This window comes from Callorhinchus milii, unplaced genomic scaffold (assembly GCF_018977255.1).
Source record: "Callorhinchus milii isolate IMCB2004 unplaced genomic scaffold, IMCB_Cmil_1.0 Scaffold1, whole genome shotgun sequence".
Lineage (NCBI taxonomy): Eukaryota > Metazoa > Chordata > Chondrichthyes > Chimaeriformes > Callorhinchidae > Callorhinchus > Callorhinchus milii.
The window spans coordinates 95,116,772-95,123,964 of record NW_024704742.1 but is presented as its reverse complement, the minus strand read 5'-3'; the positions used below and the strand labels follow the sequence as shown (position 1 = coordinate 95,123,964).

The 7,193-nt window shown below is 39.0% G+C and overlaps 1 long non-coding RNA gene across 1 annotated transcript; it reads left to right on the top strand.

Annotated features, from left to right (window-relative positions):
- The first annotated feature begins 268 nt into the window (after positions 1-268).
- LOC103187359 lies at positions 269-6,568 on the top strand. The gene is made up of 3 exons (XR_488885.2): positions 269-372; positions 1,945-2,145; positions 6,460-6,568. It is a non-coding gene; the product is annotated as an uncharacterized LOC103187359 (long non-coding RNA).
- The last annotated feature ends 625 nt before the right edge of the window (positions 6,569-7,193 follow it).

The following is a 7,193-nucleotide window of genomic DNA, read 5'->3' as shown; positions in this document are numbered from 1 at the left end:
TGATGATTGAATGTTGCTTGTCAATCAACAGCAAGAATTGTTTGAGACACGAGTTAAGCATGAGGTGATTGCAAATAATCATGTATATAAACTAATGGGACTGCCCCATTGGTAGAGGGAGAGTACCGACTCTTCTGAGAGACGTGCTATTGTATTGCCTCTCGCTTTCCCTCTCCTTGCTGCAAGTATTAAATAAACAATATTTTTGAGCTAACTCTGTTTGTGAGTGTTCATTTAATCCTAGCTATAGTGACTACATCCTGGGTTCGACAATTTGGAGGTCCCACCGAGATGATATGCCTATGAGCATTCGGGAAACGGACGACTAAGGGAGGGATTGTTAGTGAACAATTTCACCGCGGTATACAAACGGTAAGCCTTTGCTTACATTGAAATTGTTTACTCTCAGTTTTGACCATTTTGTTCCGCTCCTGGTGTTGATGGCACTACCATCTAGTGTCTAAATTGTAGTCTGTTCTAGGAAACGAATTGGCCAGAAAAGTGTACGCTTAAGGTAATTGGATTAACCAGGGTTCGAGGCCCGTATGAAAATTTAAAGTATAAGAAAATAAAGTATAAGAAAATAAAAGGTTTGAGGCCATTTAAAGTATAAGAAAAGCATGCAATTAAAGTATAGGAAAATAAAAGGTTCGAGGCCATTTTAAAGTATAAGATACAAAATTTGTGTATTATTGTTTCGATTTTTGTTTATGCATTTTTTAAAAAAAAACTTGTAATAAGTACTAACAAAATGGGTCAGAATTCATCCAAATTGGAGGTCTGTCCTAAGGGAACGCCCTGTGCCTTCATGTTGAATAATTATGGACAAGAGACTGTAAAGTATCTTAAGATGTGGGAGAAATGGACAAAAGGGAACATACACTGTTGGCCAGCCGATGGCTCGTTTAACCGAGACAGACTGCGGTATTTAAAACTAAAGCTTGAAGCGAAAGCATTGTTGAAGGGAGGTTGTTTTGGCAAGTGTAGATGTAGGCATGATATGCAGGCTCACATGTCTGCATTTAATGACTGGGTGACTGAAAGCGAACGCAGGCATGAGGAAAGTGTAAAGAAAAGTAAGCAAGGGAATGCTTCTCAGCCTCTGGAGAAATTTTGGGGGAATGCCGAGAAGTTACTGTTGCAAATGCAACATAAAGAAAGTAAAGAAGGTAAAGAAAGTAAAACAGAGGAAAAGAAAAGACAGATAGAGGATATAGAGGACTTTGTGGGTAGATTGAGAGCAATTTTTAAAGAAAATTCAGGAATAGCGGATTTGGAAAATAATCAATCATCTTTTGTTTGCTGCACTTGTGCAAAATTGCCATCCTGGTTTACAGGAAAAATTTAAATTAATTTGTATTGGATGGGAAGGAAAAACGGTTGATGAAGTATTGCCAGTTTTAAAACATTGCCAAAAACAACTTAAGGAAAAAAACTCTAAAGCTTTAGAAAAGAAAACTGCAGAATTTCTGATGGCTCAACAATGGGCCTTCTGGACCCACTCAGCAACAGTACTGGGGGAGAGGTAGAGGCATGAACAGAGGAAGAGGCAGAGGTCGCGGACACTTCCCACTGGGATGGCAACCTCGTTCTGCAGCTCCTCAAGATAGGTGGAATCAGGGAAATTACGGAATGCCTCTGCCCCAAGGTCCGCAGTTCCAATACCCACTGTACCCACAAGTAAATACTAACCCACCTCAGACTCAGAATGCACAATGTTTTAACTGTGGCCAAATGGGACATTGGTCAAGAGATTGCCCAAGCAGAAAAACGGGTTTTTCTATGCAACACCCCTATCAACCAGGTTGTCAACCAAATGGGCAATTGATGCCTCTCCTGGAAGGGGATGATACATGGCAAGCCAGAAATAAGGTAAGCCCTGATGGGAAATTATTACCATTGGGGTGTCCTACTAAAAACAAAGAACCGATTATTACATTACAGATTGAAGGAAAAACAGAAGAACTTTTAGTCGATACAAGGGCTACTTTTTCAGCTTTAAAAAGATCAACTCAAATTGACAACAGGACCCCTGTCTCTGTAGTAGGAGTAACGGGAAAACCTATGCTACTCCTGAGGACAAAAGGTATTAAAGTTACAGGACAATTGGGAGGACAGAAAGTTGATGAAATTCGCACCTTTCTGGTAAGTGAAGATTTCCCAATTAACCTGTGTGGAAGAGATTTGCTGTGTAAATTAGGAGCTATAATAAATTGTACAGCGGATGGTTTAATTATACAAATACCTGAGAATGAATACAGTAATATGTGTTCACTAATGGAGAGATGTACACAACGGTACTATGCATGGAATTTAATTGAATCAAAACAAATTACCAAAGAATTGGAGAGTATAGTAAGAAAACAAGCTTACCCGCAGTTTATACAATATTTGAAAGATTTACAATTGACAACGTGGAAAACGAGTTTGCATTGTACTGCTCTTTTCGATTTTACCTCGGTGACTCATGAGACAGTATACAAATTAAAATTGCACCTTAACACTACTACTGCATTTAAAACTAAATATATTTATGAGGAAAGCAGGGAATTGCAGTCGCAATAACCTTACCTACAGCAGAACAGGAATATTTTCTTGTACAAAACAGTGCGCCACATTTGACATTACAAGTAACAAAGGGATTTGCTGCTAAAGAGCTAGGAAATATGGTATTACTTAACAAAAAGTTACCATATATTTCCCTTTATGAAGGACTAGAATACAACCTAGAAATGGATTGATATCGTATAAAATTTGAATCGGTAGAGCCAGCAGCAAGATTTGAATTAAATAATTTAGTAACATCCAACATAGTAATGCCGCAATGGTTGAATGAAATACCAGACGAATTATGGACGACTCATCCTAACGATGTCGGTAAGATTCTCACAGCCAAACCATACAAGATTACAGTTCACCCTGAGAAGGCAATGCCTTACTGTCCTCAGTACCATCTAAAACCAGAGGCTAAAGCAGGAATACGGGATGTAATTAAAAGTTTACTTGAACAAGGAATCCTCACTAAATATAAAAGTCCATGTAATACGCCCATTCTGCCAATTTTAAAAGCAGATGGAAAGCGCTGGAGATTTGTACAAGATTTAAGAGCTATTAATGACGTTGTAATACTTTGCTGCCCTGTTGTGCCCAATCCAACTACTATTTTGACTACTATACCAACTGATACAAAATTTTATTCAGTAATCGATTTATGTTCAGCATTTTTCTCAATCCCTATACATGTTGAGTCTCAATATTTGTTTGCATTTACGTATAAAGGAGAACAGTACACTTGGGCAAGATTACATCAAGCATATTGTGAGAGTCCCACAATTTTCTCACAATGTTTAAAAGAAGACTTGTCTAATGTTAAATTAACAGGTGGGTCAACTTTAACACAATATGTGGATGATTTACTGATAGCATCAACCACAAAAGAAGGATGTAAAATTGATACTGAAATCTTATTGAAAGCCCTTGCAGAAAAAGGACATAAAGTCGCAAAGGAAAAACTCCAATTGGTAAGTCCGACTGTAACTTATTTGGGACACACACCAATTGTGTGAAGCTACAAAAGCACTTAGTGAGAAAAGAATACAAGGGATTTGTAATTTACCTAAGCTTAATACAATCATGCAAATGAAACATTTTTTGGGAATGGCTAATTATTGGAGACAGTGGATTTCAGAATGTGCTACATTATCCAGACCACTATTGGACATATCTAATCCAGAATCACCAGAGTCTTTGTCGTGGACAGAAACAGTAAATAAAGCTTTTGATGATTTAAAATTGGCACTACAGAGTGCGCCAGCACTAGGGTTACCAAACTATAAGAAACTTTCTCATTTATTTGTACATGAAAAGGGAGGATTTGTACATGCTGTACTAACTCAAGGACATTGTGGAAACAGCGACCTATTGCTTACATTTCAACTAAACTTGACCCAGTAGCTAGTGCTTTACCGGGATGCCTTAAAGCTGTTGCCGCAACATATTATGCTGTTATACAAGCAGAAATATTCACTTTAAATCACCCAATGGAGGTGCATGTTCCACATGCAGTGGAAGCTTGTTTATTAAAACATGCAACTCAACAGTTAACCAGTACTAGGTCTAGCAAATATGAAGTTGTTTTACTGTCAAATTTTAACCTGACAATTAAGCGATGCAATACCTTAAATCCAGCCACATTATTACCAATTGAAACAGCAAGGAGAACCACATAACTGTGAACAAGTTATTTATCTAGAAACAAAACCAAGACCTGACTTACAGGATTCCCCACTGACTAATGCAGACAATGAGTGGTATATGCATGGATCAGCTTGTTACAACCCAAATGGAAAGTTATGCTCGTCCTATGCTATATGTACACAGTTTGAGATCGTAGAAAGTAATAAGTTACCAACTAATACATCTGCGCAAATAGAAGAAATATTTGCATTAACAAGAGCGTGTGTTTTATCAGAAGGGAAAACCTTAAATGTTTATACAGACTCTAGATACGCTTTTGGAGTATGTCATGATTTTGGCAGATTATGGGAAGAAAGAGGATTCCTCACCTCTACCGATCGCCTATTAAAAATGGGAAGCATATTTTTAATTTACTGAAAGCTATTCTTTTGCCATCAAGATTAGCAGTAGTGAAGTGTAATGCACACACCACTGGCACAGACACAGTCTCTCAAGGGAACAGGCTGGCTGATGCGACAGCTAAATTAACGGCGTTATCAGATGATACAAGTATGGTACCGATGTGTACTGTAAAAGATTATTTGGATATCGATTGTCTTAATTCAATTGGACTAAATGAAGTATGGACTTTACAGTATCAAGCCTCTACCGATGAAATGTCTAGTTGGAAAAAGGACAATTGTTATATTAATAATCAAGGAATATGGGTGAGTAATGATGGAAGAACTGTACTTCCCAAAATACTATATCCATGGGTTGTTCATTTGGTCCCTCAGTTTACACATGAAGAAACAGTGTCAATATTTAAGTGGATAACTAAAACCTGCTATGCTGTAGGACTAACACCATATTTAAATCAAGTCGTTACTAATTGTGTTATTTGCCAGACGAAAAGGGTTTGGTTTTGACCACCTGCCTATGCTCTCAGTCAGGATGTGTCAAGAGATGAGCCAAAACTTCTTTACAGTATATCATGTGAGATTTGAGAATTTGTGATGATGTAATGAGTGCTTTATCAAATGCAAGGATAATTATTATTAAGTTTTTGCAGCTTGTGTCCTCTCCCACACCAGGTTCCGTGACCCCATCAACCGCATCCTCGCCCAGCTCCTCTGGCTCCCTATACCCCAGAGGATAGAGTTCCAAATCCTCGTACTCGCCTTCAAGGCCCTCCACGGCCTTGCCCCTCCCTACCTTTGCAACCTGCTGACCCCATATCAACCTGTCCCCTCCCTCTGCTTAGCAACTCTGGCCTGCTCCATGTCACCCACCCTGTCTGCTTCACCATAGGTGGCTGGGCCTTCAGCCTTTCCTGCCCCCACCCTACGGAACTCCATCCCACATTCCCTTCCCCTCATTCCCTCCCTTGCCTCCTTCAAGGTGCATCTCAAAATCTTCCTCTTCGACCGAGACTTCAGCCACCCTCCTGACCTTCACTCTCCCCGATCCCAACCCACATCTCGGGTCCAAATCCCTGACTGTCCAGAGCCTTGGGACGTCCTCCTGATGTGAAAAGCACTATACAAATGTCATTTTGTATTGTATTGCTATATTTAATCAATTCAAATTGGTCACTCACCTTGTCTATTTGTGGGAGGTTGTTATGTGCACAAATTGCCTTCTGTGTTTGCTTACAAATACACAGTTACTATACTTCACAGTAAAACTTGGTTAAGTGCTTTGAGATGCCTTGACACATTGATAAGGCATTATATCAAATAAATCATAGAATTACTAAAATTTACAGCACAGAAGGAGGTCATTTGATCTATACAGTCTGCATTGGTTCTCTGAATAAGGTGTTCATTCAATTCCACTGCCCTGCCTTGTCCTCAGCACCCTTCAACCCCCTATCTTTCATAGACAAGGATTATTATTATTATTTCTGACTTGAGTTTAAATCCCTGTGGCATCTGACATTGACTTCTGACTTCTCGTTCATGAAAGGTTTGACCAGTTTTGGGGAAGGGAACAGAAAATGAGTAAGAAATACTTCCTGAACTTTCCACATGATTGAATGTGACAGTATTGACAATATCCATGGCAATGTTTGTGTCCTGGACTGTCTCACTACCTGACGTTGGGGGGTTTAGGGAAAAAAGGAAAAATAAAACTAAATATCTGCAAAATTCTGTACACAAAAAACATCTTTGCTGCATTGCAAATATGATGGTGATAACTGTAAAATAAAATGAAACTATCATATGGAGTTGAGGAAATCACAGTTAATGAATATATTTATAATCACTTTGCTTTTTCTAGCAAACAACAGGAGATCTGAGCTGCAGGTGCTAGTACTTGAAAATTGACAGTGAAGATTTCTCGAATATAATTCATATTGAAAATAAGACCTCAGGTTCAGATCTCTAGATACCAGGTGAGCTGCTTCAATAACAAAGATCCCAATTTTCGTGTCCATGTGTGAGCACTGATGCTGTTGCTAATGCTGATGATGCAAAGTGTATTCTTGCTGTGAAAGTGCCAGTGTACTTGCTGATTGTCAAAATGAATAATAGCAATTTGAAACATATACATAATGCAAAAGAAGATGTGTGTCAGTGGGTGCAAGCTTATTGTTAATCATTTTATTCATCTATCAGTGCAATTGAAACAGTGTACCAGGAGAGCTATTACATAGAAATCTGTAATTTGAAGCAACACAACATAAAGTTGGTTTAATCAGTGTCACTCAAATTTAATGTTCCTTGATTCTAAGTGAGATGGCACCAAAGTTGCTCTGAATGCTGCCTACCCATTGTTTTAATGCTGAAGGAAACTTGTGCTGGGGGTGTTGAACATCCAGGGTCATGCAGGACATGTCTTTTGCCAACTCAGCTCCTGTTAACTCTGCAAACCAAAGTCCTGATGGGTAGAGTGGTCCGAGTTGGACAAGCAACGGGAAAACTTGCTTGACAGTGATATCAATGGCAAGCTATGTGGTTTTAGCTGGTTAGACTCTAGCAATACCCCACACACACTCTGGGGTCCTCAAACCT